The sequence below is a fragment of the Rousettus aegyptiacus genome, unplaced genomic scaffold, assembly GCF_014176215.1.
Source record: "Rousettus aegyptiacus isolate mRouAeg1 unplaced genomic scaffold, mRouAeg1.p scaffold_m13_p_12, whole genome shotgun sequence".
Lineage (NCBI taxonomy): Eukaryota > Metazoa > Chordata > Mammalia > Chiroptera > Pteropodidae > Rousettus > Rousettus aegyptiacus.
In genome coordinates this window covers 87,882,142-87,897,815 of record NW_023416287.1, presented here as the reverse complement: position 1 = coordinate 87,897,815, position 15,674 = coordinate 87,882,142, and positions in this window count along the sequence as shown.

Sequence of the window (15,674 nt, the reverse complement as noted above, 5' to 3'; positions counted from 1 at the left end):
GAAAGTTATTCCGCAGATAAAATAAGAATGTATACAAAATGACAGTAACAGTGGTCAGTAAATAAATTTTATTTAATAAATGTACTTACTAGATTTGAAGCAGACTCTCCATCAAAGAATGCCATAATTAAATATAAAAACAGTATGTCAGGCTTTAATCGTATAGTCCATTTTCTTTCTGAGTTCCAGTATTAGAATCTATTTGATTTTACCATTGTCAGTTACAATTCTTTTCATATGGCTTTTAGTTATGTCAATGACCTGATTAATTTTAAGAGCCATAGAGACACAATTTCTTTCAACATGTGTCCAAATAAGAGGTAGAAATCCAGAGTGTCTTTGGACATTATGTATGCTTTATAACCTGCCAGAGTCTGGCATTTGTTCCTCAATCCAGGTTTAAACAACACTTCCTACCTATCATGTAATTCAGAATTACAAAGACTTCAAAATGTTTAGAGCTGACAATCCATTGTATAAGCTCTTCTCCCTGCCTGCAGACTTTCCTCCTCTTCAATCCATTTCTCACGATACTGTAAGAAATATCTGCTAATCTCTATTTAAAACCATATTAACATATGCCTTCTTAGTCACAGATCCGTTTTTATGCTGTGTTTTGATTCCTGAGTGTATTCAGGATAATTTCTAGTCATTTTAGTTTAGCGTAAAATGCAATTGATAATCTGGCTTTAATACATTATCAACCTACTAAAGTCAGTTCCTCTGTTACTTGAAGCATAATTTCTTCTTTTAAAGGTTTGATATCTTCCAAAATATGCTGGAACATTTAAGGGCCAAATGTTAAAAAGAAACTGTATAACATGATACTTGAGAAAGCTCTAGGAATTCCAAGTTATAACATTTTTCGATTCCTGAAATTCCACAGCAAGGAAAGTGAAATAAGTTTAAAAAGGAACCAAGAAGGCTAGGAAGGATGGGTAGGAAGAATTCGTGAAGGAAAAAATGAATGTATGAGAGTGTATCACATAATTTTTAGAACCCAAAAGGCCAATGAAATCTATCCTGAAAATTGATGTTTATTTTTTTTATAGGTTTTCTAGAAATAGTGAAGCATTGAATGAAAATTCGCTAGAATTTGCTTAAGCACACTTTCAAGTTCCACATAAATCTGCCTTCACTCTAGAACCATGGGTACAAAACCATGCTGCTATATAGTATTTTTAATCTTTGCCCATGCTATTGTAATCATTCAAAAGGTTATATAACAGTTTATTTTACAGCGTGACCAGAGGTCAATTGGTCATTCATCTGAATGTCTGAGGTGTAAAGTATCTTTGCGGTACACCCTCTGTGCTGCTTCTGCCCTTGAAGCTTCCCCTTGAATATAAACAATGTGCAGAAGCTCTAACTCTCAGAAAGACAGTCTAGCCAGAATATGAGTGGAATGGATATGTGTAGTCAGAGTCAAATACCCGCTGTTATTAATGCAGTTCACAAGTGATTATATGAATCTTTCAGCTTTTTAAAAGCATTTCTCCATTATTATTTTCTCTTCTAATTAAATATTTGACCATGAACAGAAGATATTAATATATACTCTGTCATCTTTGATACATTCAAAGGTTTTAATGTTTTAAAAAGTATTTTTGTCTGTTTTAAACAAAGATATACTTAATTTCTTCTACAAATTGGTATTGTGAGAAATTTCATTATACCTTTATCTATTCCTTGCTTCTAGTAACTCTGGGTCTTTGAATGTTATAATGAACTTTTCTCAGTTTCAGGTTCTCAAAATCACTAGGACTTAACTACTTTTATGTACTGGTGTTTTACTAGTATACATATTTTGATTAAAGGAAAGTAATTGCAATCGATTTTAAGCATGCATCCATCCAATAAAATTATTTTATTATTTCTCCATAAATATTTTCAATAACGTGTGTTGTGTAAAATGAGAAATGTTGGTGGCATAAACATTTATGGAGAAATAGTATTGAAAATAAATAAATGAATAAGATGTAATAGTTGACCTTAGCAGGTCATAGTCGCACACATAGTAAAATTGCAGTAAAATATATTTTTAAATGTTCTTAAAGGGGGGAACTTATAATAAAGTGAAATGCATATTCAAGATATAGATATAGAAACTATATCTATTTAGAAACTATATCCATGGTGCTGACATTAAACTTGAAGAAACTATAAAACATGTAAGAAGATGACAGATAAAGTCCAAGAAAGTGTCATATAAAAAAACAAACAAAATAACTCTCTTCCATAAAGCCACAATTCTTACTAGGTTCACTTTTGCTACAAAAGAAAAATTATCAACATAATTATCTTCTTTATTTTTCCTTTTCCTAAATTTCCTTTCATCACTGTTTTGAATTTTATTATTATGAAAAATATCATGACTTTTGCTTGTCATAAAAATATATAGTATCCAAGACAGGATTTATTTTCTCGCCAATTAAAAAAAAAAAAACTAGACAAAATATGTGACGCAAAGATTTTCACACGGTGTACAAAGGACAGTGAAGTAGATTGATGCCTAAGACAGGGAAACTGTTTAGATGTGTCTGTGATTCCTCAGACTAAAGCCCATCAGAGGGGGCGCCAGGGAGCAAGTTGAGGGAAGTTGCAGAAGCAGCAAGTTGGGAATTGGAGGAGACAAATCTAAATAACATTGCAGGCCAACTTATTTAGAAAACCGAATTTCGGAGAGAACCCAGAGTTAAGTTTTCAGCTAAACAGTGAACCACAAAGACACGCATGTTAACTACCCATACTGAGGAAAGAGTCACTCCAAAATATTAGAGGGAACATTGTCTGATGTTTACTCACACAGGGTCAAAAATAATATCTGTTCCCACCAGCCAGACTGGGAAACCTCAAGCATTATGGGACATCACATGAAGTACAGGCATGCCTCATTTTATTGCTCTTTATTGAGCTTCATAGATGTGTGTGGTTTTTTTTGTTTTTTTGTTTTTTGTTTTTTTTTTTACAAATTAAAGGCAAGACCCATTACCAGCAAAAAGATTTTAACTTTCCTTATTGCTATTCTTGCTTGACCGGCGGTCTGGACGAAATCTGTAATATTGACGAGGTATGCCTTGCTTGCCTCAGTAGTATGGAAAAATTAGCCCTGAAATAAGCGCTGCTCCACACCTGCCTAAATCTTAAAAGAAGGACCTACAAAGATCAACCCATTTTGAAGTAACTTAACTGCATCCCATGACAAAGTTCAGTGGTAGTTAAAGGAAAACAAAATATCTAATACCCGCTAAGGTAAAAAGTATGATTCTGATATCCATTTATATATTACAAGCCAAGCAAAGCAATAGGAAGAAAATGACACACTGAGAAGAATAATAAATCAATCGAAACCATCCCAGACTTGACTCAGATTTTATAATTAGCAGGCAAGGACATTAAATATTTATTTAAAAATCTATTTCAAAGTTACAAAGATATTCAGCGCAGAAAGAATAGTCTTCCAAAAAAAAAAAAAAAAAGGGCAGTGAAACCATTGAAAGTTAAAAAGAATAAAAAATTTAAATTTGATTAATATCTTGCACAGTAGGTACAATATAAATTTCATTCGATCAAAGACCCAAGTAAAAAATCTATTTCTATAAATACTCTAAAAGAAAACATTGGGGGAAATTGTGACCTTGAGTCATGCAAAAATTTTTATATATGACACGAAAAACAACCATCGCACACATTCTTTGGCTTCATAAAATCATCCTCTATTTTGGCATTGGAAATTTTTTTCTATTTTCTTTGTCTATTCTGGAATTATTAAATAGACAATAGAACTTTCCGATTGATCTTTCATATTTAAATTTTAATACAGCATCTTCTAACCTGTTATATTTTATTCTCTGTTTTGGAAATGTTCTCAGCTTTGTCTTCCAGGATTTCATCTTTTAAAACAATTTTATTTTAGCATTGATATTTGAATTATCATAAACTTTCTTATTTTCTGATTTCCATTTTATACCGTTTTTTTCCTTTTTCTAAACTGATATATTCATGAATGTCTCAGAAATTACACAAACATGAAATTTCAAGTTCTCGTAAAACAGGATAGAAATAGCATTCCTCAGTCATAGATTAGAGCAGCAGGTCCCCAACCTTTCTGGCACCAGGGACCGGAGCGCCTCTGCGAATCTAATGCCTGATCTGCGGTGAGGCTGAGGCGGCCATGCTAGTGCTGGCGAGTGGGGGCAAATACAGATGAAGCTTTGCTTGCTCACCCACCACCTCCTGTTGTGTGGCCCGGTTCCTAACAGGCAATTGAGCAATACTGGTCGATGGCCCGTGGCTTGGGGACCCATGAATTAGAGAAAGAACTGATCCAGATTGAATCTACTTGGCCGTTTAGTTAAAGATAGGAAAGCTAAAACATTCTTAAACAGCAGAAACAGGATCTGCCTAGAAAACGAGAAAAGTCTCATGTTTCGGATCAAAGAAGGTCCAGAAGTGAGCAGTACATAAGAGTTTGGGCCACAGCTAGTCACCCTAGACCCGTCGTTCCATCTGAATAGGAAACAGTTTCGTGAATGTTAACCACTAACTCTTCTAGTCAGTCAGATTAGTCACCCTCCTCTAACCTCCTTCTGCAGGTCTGTAATGAAAACATTACATAGATAAGGGAATCTTAACAAATAATCAAATAATGCAATTACATTCATTATTTTCTACATTTTGAAATACTATCTTTTGCCTCTTAGAAAATAAAGTATGCTTCGGTTATATCATTTATATGGGGAGACATAAAAGCATGACAAATAATAATAGCTGTTGACTTTTTGTGTTTTGTAAAGATTGTTTGTGACTCATTTTTGTACACAGATATGCATCAGGAAACTTTTGTATGTTGTGAAAGAATAAGACTTTGCTATTAGGAACGAAATATTCCTGAGAGAAAGGGCTATGAGAAAACATATTATAGCAGTCCAATGGTTTAGTGTGTGTAAGTGCTCAGAATGTGTCATGAACATGTTTCAATGCTCTGTGCATGCATCATGATAGATAAGTGAATTTCAATTTTGAGGACTAGTCACAAAGGAAAGTAATGGAAACATTTTTATCAAGAAGTACTATTCAACCTGCTAAAATAGGGAAAAGGAAATCTGATTTCTGCACCTAATGAATGGTGGATGTGAGTGAGGACAATTTCCAGTCACGATATGATGCTAACACCAGTTGACAGAGGAATAATTATGACTGGGATATCAGTCCGATGGTCAAATTGACTTAGGGGACATAGAAGAGCCCTTAGAAGACATATACCTATGGGGGTCCTGATTATTAAAGGAGGAGGTTGTACATTGCATGACCTGCTGTTTAAAACATTATGATAGCTTGTGTGAGAGCCAGGGAGTGATACTTCCTTTAGGATCCATTGAATAGTTCAAGAATGATAAGTAAAGAGCTCTGTCTTTCAAAAGTCGACCTAAAGTCAAGAGCGATACAGAATTCATACACAGGAGCTTTATTTTTCCAGTACAATGTGAGATCGCTGCCATAAAATAGAAATAATCTTATTGTGTTTTATGTGGTGGTAATCCATTTACTAGTATATTATTTGATCTAAGATTTTAAATCTGTAAATATGCAACACTCCTTGAAATCAGTGAAGCAGATTTTTTTTTGGGGGGGGGTCATTCTTCACATTGGAAGTTTCCTGTTCTAACTGTAAACTGAATACATTTATTTTATTGCTTCATTGGTGGTGGTATAATATTTTAATAGGTTTTCATGTAAAAAGTCTAAATCAATAGAAAATAATTTACAATCTGCATTTAAGCACACAAATATTATGGCTATCTTTATCAGAATTTTTTTGACATTAATAAAGACCTGCTGTCTCTTACAAATGTTTTCATTATTTCTGTACTAAATAAAACTACAAAATATTTAAAATATATAGAAAAAGAAACAGAAATGAATGTAGTGGCCCTTGTGTTGCCATCAGCTAAATTAGTGAACATTAATTTTTTATCATGTTTATTTCAACTATTTCTTTTAAAAGTATTTATCATTTATGGTATAGCTATAGCAATCCTCAACCCCTTTTTCTTTCATTTTCCACAACAAATCTAGGGAAAATATGTATTTTTTATTATGTAGAATTAATTGGATTCTGGCACTGATAGTTTTTGGAATCTTATTACATTTTCCTTTGGTTCCCTACATTAATTCTTTAAAATAATTAATAATACATACAGATATAGCTCTTTGTTTCTCCTTTGTTGAATTAGAATGCTTTTGCCATTAAATAGAATCTTAAATTCTATATTTGTGAGAATTATCGGAACAATTTTTACAAAAAAGTTGACTTTCTATTACAAATGTTCAAAGCGCCTTCTTGAATAAGTACCATTGTCCGGTGTCAGATTTAATAGATTTTCCTCATTGTCCCCTGGTGTATATTTGGATGAGACAGCTTTCTCTTCCAGCTGTTAATCCGACTCTGATGAAAACTCAAACCAAATTGACAACCTAATAGAAACAGAGATACGATGGCGAAGCTCTAGTGTCTTCTTTCTCTGCAAAAGTGACTGACAAAAAAACATATAGGCTTCCTTTGGTGTTCAAGAAGAAATGATTTGGTGTTTTATTTCCCAGGGGTCGGCATGTTATAGGCTAGTTTTTTTCCCCCTTTGAGAAACTATATCCTATTTGTGAATAATACCTTTGAATCCCCAGCATTCATTTGATATAAAAATAAAGGCAGCGCATTTACAGAAAGGTTATGCGTGTGTCAGAGAAATCTGCTGACCTATATTCTATCCCTTTAAAATCCGCTCTGGTTGAATGAGCATCACTCATCCAAGTTAAGAACTTTATCCCTTGCTACAAATGTGCTAAAGAGCTTATTACCAAACATAATTCCCAGGGCCCAGCTAAATTCCGAGCAGTAAAAATGGCAAGAGTCTGGTCACATTTAGGAGCTTCTTTTCCCCCAGATTGGTGAAATGCTAAACACAAGCTTGTTCTCCTTTCTCCCCAGTGACGCAGAGCGTATCTACCTACTTGACCATATACATTTATTTCTATTAAACCTGGAGAAGTCATTTTCTTAAAACGACCAACACCAGAGTATTTTGAGATTATGTAACATTTTATGAAGTGCTTATCATTTGTAATTTAATATTTCTTTCAAAGATTCTTTAATGATTGGAGTTTCATAAGCAATTGTTTCCAAAATTTAATATACATCTCTTCCAATATATTTTTCATGCGATTTTTGAACGACTCATGTTTTATCAGCCTGCACTAAAGTGTATTTTGTCAGCATAACAGTTATTTATTTCTTTAGAAATTGAAATTTGTGGCATAAATATATCATCAGACCAGGAAAGAATTAATAAAGTTAATCGCATTTAAAATAAGAGGTAAGTCTCAATACCTAATTTAGGTTCAGAAGCCAACAACAATAGATATATTTAAGAAAAGCATTTCAGGCTTTTACTGAAATTTACGATCGTAATAAGCCCACCACTGATTAAAAGGTTTTTGCAGAGCTATATGTTATAAAAATCTATTCTAAGCTAACATCTTTCTCCACTGTACTTTTATGCGTATTTGAATATTTATTTTAACACTCTCCACATTGTACGATGGCTTTTTATGACTTACTATCACATAAATCTCTTACTTATTTTCTGTTTGCAACCAAAGCTTATGTAACTAATAGCCAGTTGAGCAACTAGCTAAAGCATCCGTTATTAAGGTAAATCAAGCAATTTCCAGAATAAATTAGAATTATTCTCCCAGCTGACTCACTTTGCACATACGTCACTCCCTTCTGTAATAGCAAAATGTATATGGTTCTGTTCCTGTGCGGTCTTTGAGGGGCCAGCACTGACTATCCGACTTGTATTTTGCACCAAACAAACGTTGATTAAAGGCTGTGGTTACAGGCAGAGCAACCGCAATTTAAATCCATCAGTCACTTGTATGTAACAGTTCAATTCTAAAAGGAATCAGCACTTTCTGCCGCATCTGCTGAAAGAATGAAAAACCATTCTCAGCAAGCAGACTGTTGACATTCCAGAGAATGTCGACATCACTCTGAAGGGACAGTTACTGCAAAGGACACCAGAAGACTTTAATCACATCAGTGTAGGGCTCATTCTCCCTAAAAAGAAAGGAGAAAAAAAAAAGATGCTCCGGGTTGACAAATGATGGGAAAATTGAAAGGAACCGGCTGTGGTTCTGACATCCTGCCGTCACAAACAGAATGTGACGGGAGAGGGGGGGGTTTGGGGGGGGCAGTGGCACTGGGCTTCCTTTTCCAGATGTGGTCTGTGCATGCTCATTTCCTCATCAGAGCTGTTACTCGGGAAAGCAGGTCTCTCATTCAAATCTAAACTTTCGTGGATGAAAAATACATCCGCAGGATTTGAATGAGAACAGACATTGCTTGTTCAGTATCTCAGGTCCAAAAAATAAGTTAATTCATGACAGAAATGACATTGAACTTGTGTCAAATTCAGTTGCTTTGATTCAGCAAGCCACAGTGATTAAAAACAAGGATATCAGATAATTTTTGGATGATATCTATGTTTTTCAAAGAAGAACAGTTCAGCAGGCTGATGGAATGATATCTAAGAGTCACCCAGCTATGGAAAAAGCAAGATGCCATGTGATTCCTAAGATCTTTGGGAACTTTTAAAGGTGTAATAACAGCCCTCTCCTGGGGGGGGGAGGGAAGGAATTGATGTTTGTGCTTTGTTACCATTAATCAAAAATAAGTTATCACTTAATTTAAACACATATACACTTGTTCCTTCATTTACTCATCAAATATTATTGAACACATAATTTCTGGACATTGTCGGAAAACAAGAAATAGCACGTGGAATTGACCGGAAGCAGACACATGGGAAGCCTATTAAATATTTGCACGGTCTTAGAGGCATGCTCTGTCAGAAATAAAAGAAGTTTCTCTGAGGCAAAGTATCCAGGTATGTGGGAGGGGGAGCCTATAGAAAAGATGAACTCCAGCCTAAACCATTAAATATCTCCGTCAACACACCGGGGAGGTCCAGGGCCTCGGTGGGAACGTCCTCCACGAATTGATAGCCATAGATGAGTATGAACTAAATAGGAGAAATAAGTAGAAAAATGAGGAGTATAACTACTATGAAAAAAAAAACCCCACAAATTCAAGTGAATAATGTACATCTCAATAAAAATTAACAACAAAAATGGATCAAATATGTCAAATTAAATATGTAAATATTTTCAGTGAGATCAGATAGGATATATGATAGAGAAAAATTAAGTGAAAATGCATAGTTTGAATATATAGATTAATATTAAAGATTCAATAGATCATAAGAAGTGTGCATGGAAAAAGTAATAAGGAGCTGCAAAATTAGGCCCAAAACAACTAAATAGAGAATAATAGAAAATAGTATAGATAATTTTGAAGTTCTGGGAAAAAAGAAAACATTGACATCTGAAATAATAGGACTTAAAAATACAAACAGGTTAAATATTTAAATAAATATTCCGAGATTGTGTAAAAATTAAAAGAATCTTTTCCAGGTAACAAGTTGTTTATACAATTTATAAAATCAAATGAATGCAAAGCATTATAGCAGCATTGACTTTTTATCTTGTTGAATAATTAAAGGTCATTTAAATATAAATCAAACATTTTATTCTTTCATAGCTGTATTTCAGAGCATAAAAAATGGAATTAGAGTGGCAGTAGACATAACCCGTGCATGTTCTGATTATTATTTGCATAAAATTTTTGAAATATGAAAATATTCAACTTAATGTACACTTTTTTTTTTAATCTGAAACAAATTGATCAGATGTTAGAAGTGAAAACACGTCTTCATTTTATGTACCATTATTATTCTTTCAAATGGCAAATGGAAGCCGATTTGCCTTGAATGAGGCAATTGCATTGACATATGGAGACAGGAGTTTTCTTAGTCTATATTCAGAAAAAACAAAAATGGTAGATGGAATTTTGAAGCCTTGTGAGGATGGTTCCGATGCAAGTGTTGCTGGAAACCTCTAAATGGTGTTACGCTGCAAATCTTTTCGATGCTAGAATTTTGGGGGTGGCAAATTTCAAGATAACTTTTGGTACATAGTGTGAAGTAGAAGTAAAGTTTTTGATTTGTTGTTTGTCTTTGCCTTTAAATAATGATGCCCAATAAATTTAGTGTAGGTTTCTTTTATTTCTTCCAAAATGGTCTTGCACTTTTTGACCATACAGATCCTACAGGAATATATATTTTTTAGATTTATATCTAAGTATTTGATGTTTCTGATGTTATTGTAAATGGTTTTTTTTTTTAAAAAAACTCCATTTACAGTTGCCTGTTGCATTTATAGAAACAGTAGGTTTTGCATATTGACATTATATTCTGTGAAAATGCTCAACTTATTTATTAGAATTAGTAATGCTTTAATAGATTGTTTGAGGTTTTCTAGGTAGCCAATCCTGTGGTCCGTGAACAGAGATAATTTTACTTCTTTCTTTCGTATAGTCATATAATTTTTCTTCCTTTATTACTAAGATGAGTTTTCTGAGGAATAATATGATTGTGTCTTTGGCATCAAGATAATGTTAGCCCTATTAAATTAGTTGGGAAGTGTTCTCTTGTATTTTTGAAACTTTTATTACCAATTGCTATTATTTCTTGCTTAAATATTTGAGGATATTTACCAGAAAAATTATCTAGGCCTGACATTTTCCTTGTAGACTTTTTCTCCTTGTAATATTTCTTAATAGATTCCACCTTCTATGATTTAATGCTTCACTAAAGCTTTCTTTCGATTAATGCTACAAAATAAGTATATTTTCAGTAACACATTTTCAACCAATGTATGTACTTAAAGCATGATTCTTATAGACAGAATATATTGTAAGGAACTATTTTCTTATAATATTTAGTATGAATAGATTACTTATTCTTAATGCAATTTTTAAAATGGTTGGATTAAAATCTACATCGAGAATTATATACTATTTATTCCACTTTTTTTCTGTTTTCCTTTTTATGGATATTTTATGATTATCTTTATGTTTTTTAATCTAGGCTTTACAGTACATTTCGGTAATGTATCAAAGTATAGCGTTAAATGAATATTATAATTCTTCACGTCTTACAACATATTCCTGGTTTTCCCTTACCATTTTTTTGTATTGGTGCTGCTACACATTTTATTTTTCAAATGTTTTACACAACGTGTGGTACTGTTTTTGCTCTAAACATTAATTTTAATTTAGAGATATTAAAAGTGAGACAAATACATTTTATATTTAAGTTTATTTTAACCATTGATCACCATATATTTTGAAGATGCACGTTTCTGTTTATTTTTTATTCCTTCTGCCAAATGAACTTCTTTTAACATTGTTGTAGTCCACATCTGTTGGTAATGGATTCTCTGTGTTTGGTTTGTCTGAAAAAATGTCTATTTCTGCATTTTTAGTGAAATACATTTTCATCACACATAGAATTCGGCGCTGGCAGTGATGTAATTGTTTCAGCATTTTGGAGCGGTAATCCATTATCTTATGACAAACATTATTCTTTTGTAGCAATAATATCTTTTATTTTCCAAGCTGCTTTGGGATTTTCTGTTTATCTTTCATACGCAGTAATGTGGCCGTGATGTGTGTACGTGCACGTGTGTATGTTTGTGTGCGTGTGGATATTTATTCTCTTTAATTCATTCAGCTTCTTAAATCTATGGTTTGATTTCATTCATTGTTTTCAGAAATGTCTTAATCTTCTGTCTTCTAATTTTTTCCTACTACATTCTCTCTTCTGCTTCTAGGATTCCATTTACTAGTAGGTTAAATTATTTGAAAATTTCCCATAGTTTATAGAGACTCTAATTTTCTTTATTGGCATATTACTATTTTTTACTCTTTTTTTTTCTGGTGCCGCAGAGTGTGTAATTTCTTTTTGCCTATCTTTCCTGATTCTTTCTTCAGCTATGTCAAGCCTAGTGACCAGCCCATCAAAGGGACTTTTCATCTCTGCTACCCTTCTTGCATTTCCACTTGATTTTTTCCTTACAGTTTCTATTCCTCTATGAAATCCCCCAACTGCTCTTCCCTGTTCTATGTTAAAAACACATTAATCATAGTTATTTTAAATTCCCTCTCTGTTCCTAGGTCACCTTTGGGTGTGGAACTTGGGTATTTATAACTGGAAGTGTGTGTGTATATTGTACTCGTCCGTTAGCGGGGGGAGTCGAATTAATCTATTCAAGCACTGAATTCGATGTGGATTTTGTTTTTTCAGTGTAGCATTGGCTTCCGATTCCTCCATTGTCACCTCGTCCTCAGGGTGGTGTCTGGTTTGCTGAATAATTTTTCTTAATGACCCTTCCCTGAGTTAGACCTTCTCTGGGTGCCTGTCCCTTCAAACGGGTCTCTCTCTATGCGGTGGTGTCTCTCTGAGCAGTAGACTGCTGCTTATGGCAAAGGATTTTCTGTTCTCCCATCTCCTGGGGAACCGCTGTGTTTCTGGGTCTCCAGGCTGGTCTGAGTGATCCACCCCTTCCCACTAGTAGAAGAAGAACTCTGTTCTAGGAGACCTGTAAGGGTCTTTTGCTCCCCTCCCTAGGGTTAAAGCACTTTCTCACCCTCCGCCTTTCCATCTCCACATGTGCCCTGTGGGTAGCAGAGCTCGCGACCCACCCCACAGTGGCTGAACGCTTCCTCCCGGGACTACCCCAAGTGGAATGCCCTCTCCTGCCTTCAGCTCTGTCCCAAATATTTCTCATGATCACCCTAGAAAAGAGTCCATGAAAATGCACAACCCCTCTTGTGCGTGCAGCCCCCGGGGGCTCTGTGCTTTCCCTCTGATCCACACTTGGCATCTGACACTTTGTTTAGACATTTCACTGTTTCTTTACTTACTTTGTTTGCACTCTGTGTTTGTGGAGCCCTTACTCCACACCAAGCAGGAGGCTAGAATCAGAGGGATTCAACAATTAGCAAAACGGAGGCTTCCACTTTTAATACCAGTTTTTTCCTCATTCTTGTCTTCATATTAGAGTTTGCTTGTGTTAACCTAAAAATTAAAAGCCATGAGTTAGAGGCAACATGCATTTCTTTGAGATTTCAGAATTGCAATTATGGGGCACAGATTTAAGCGGAAACCCAAACTGTGTCCCAATTACAGGGTGAAGGCAAGGAGTTCTCAGGAGAAAAAGAAGGGAAATAATTATGTGAATAGAGAACAGGACTCGCTATTGGTTTTAAACACACTGAGTTCATCTTGAGTTGTACCTGACTGATTACTGATTCTACCTCCAAAAAGAACATCCTAAATTAGCAGCCCTTGTGGGAAGATTGTCTACTTTCCTGCTGGCTTCATAGTTGTTTGTGAGACAGTGTCACTCTGGTCCAGGCCAAAGGTTATGTTGCCCAATTAAAATATTCCAAAACTTCAAGGAACAAGACATGTAAGCAGTTTCTCTGGAATAGCGTTTCTGGCCCCATTTTAAAATGGCTCCACTTATGTCAGCTTTTCACACATGCCTCTTGGTGTCTCCAGCCAGCATCCAGCATAAACTAAACTAGATTTTCTGGAGATGGGATCTGTGTAATCGATTTTGTAAAGTTCCCCACATGAGACCACCAAGACTGACCACTGGGCCCTCTGCAGTCCTCCATCCTGCCTCAAAGTAGCACTGAGGGCCTTATCAAAACATGCCTTACTGAGTAATAGCACAGCTGCCTCCTAGGAAAAAGGCATTCACTGTATAAAAATAATGAAAACAGACTTTTTCAAATAGTTTTCTCTTACTCTAAGTGCGTTTCCATGGTGTTTACCTAGTGGATCAGTTTTTATTCTCTGTTTCCATTCATTTCAAATTAGGGAAAACTCTGTTTCATGTAGTGAATCAGTAGGGTAGCCTTAATGGGAGGGAGCATGATAAACCAATTACCAGACACTATCCTTGATTTCTCAAGGGGAGCTCTAGGCCTTTCTAGGGAGTTGGCTTTTAAAGTTTGTTGCATCTAGCTATTTCGAGACAGCAAAGTAGAAGGTGGAGTTGCAGGACTCCCAGGACTATTAATCCTGTTCTTGGCAGACAAACTTTCTCTGGAGGTGTCTGGATAACACAGGTTTAGAAGACAAATGAAAACAAAGTCCTGTTATTTCTTACCAGGACACTGGCCTAAAAGTTCAAGGTAAAATTCTAGTGAGATACAAGACAGCTCTCTCTTACTCTGTCCTTTTGGACAAAATTGACCTACATCACAGCATTCTGAGTTCTACACTACGTCACAGCTTTGTCTACATTATTGTCCCTAGCCAGGCCAGAGAAGAAGCGACAAAAGTGATAATTGAAACCTTTGTTGGTTTAATACAGGCTCATCATAGATTCTCTTTGTTATTCTTTTCTCCGGTTTACTACCTTTTATCACTCAAAACACAGATTCAGTAGCGTATTCTAGATTTAGTACCTTTCAGGCAACTGAAGTTTTATACCTGCTCAGATTTATACATGTAGACAGGTCACAAGGGATCAGAAAGTTCCAATTATTGAGCAAGAATAAAGTGAATTTCAATAGCAAAATTCCAAAGGGAAGCCCAAGTATGAACCTAATATGACCCAAGAGCCCTTCTCCCATCTGACAATCTCATCCAGTTTTGAGGGAACGAGCCAGCCTGTAGGGCAAACCCCAGGGTATGATTAAATGGCTTCACAGTCTGAAGGGCACCAGGGATAACATACACACAGTCACAGAAATATAAAACTGGTTTTGAACTCCTGCCCCGAGTCCCCATAGGCCCTAGCAAGTAAGCTTCACGCAGGTAAGGTTATGAAGGTCCCTCGGTGAGACTCGTTTATTGAGTTAGAAAGCTGCAAGATTAACTACTGTAAATATTTTATCAACATTCTAGAAGCAAAGTAATCTGAGCCATCTTCCCACTTAAAAAAATGAATAACAGTGCCAAGTAAAATCTTTTTAAGGATAAATATTTTAATGCATTGTTAAGCTGACAGGAAAGAAATCTTCTGAGATCAAAAAGCAGAAGTAGAAATCTTATCAGTTAAGGAAAGGTTATTAAAAATAAACAAGCAAATTTTGAGTCACAACGTAATAGACCATCTAGAAATAAATACATAATTGTTGGAATTTAAAACTAACTGGATTATTTAACAACAAACACAAATACAACTAAATAAAAAATTAATAAACTGAAGGTAAAAATGAAGGATATTTTTTTCACAGAAGAGGGCTAAAAAATGAAAAGTACTAGTGGAATTATAAGACTTTATATCTTATTTAATTTTAGATAATGGTAAGAGACCGGAATCAATAATTTAAGGGCTAATAAATGAGACCATTCAAGAATTAATTTTAAAATGGACATCGATGATCATATTAACGAAGCTAAACAAATCACCTGCAGAGCATGTTAAAAGTAAAAAAAAAAAAAAAAACAATAAAAATAAAAATATAAAAAATACCTGGAAAGATAAGATAAAATACCTAGAAATATTTTATATAAAGAAATGATATTTATTCCAATCATAGACTTTCCCACAAGAAAATGGGAGCCAGAAAAAGGGAGGGAAACTTGCCCAAGGCACCACTACTCAGAAACGACGGCAGCCTGACGTAAGGACGGCTTCTGCCGTCTGTGTGTTTCCGTTTTCATGGGGCATCTTCCTCATCCCTCCCCTTT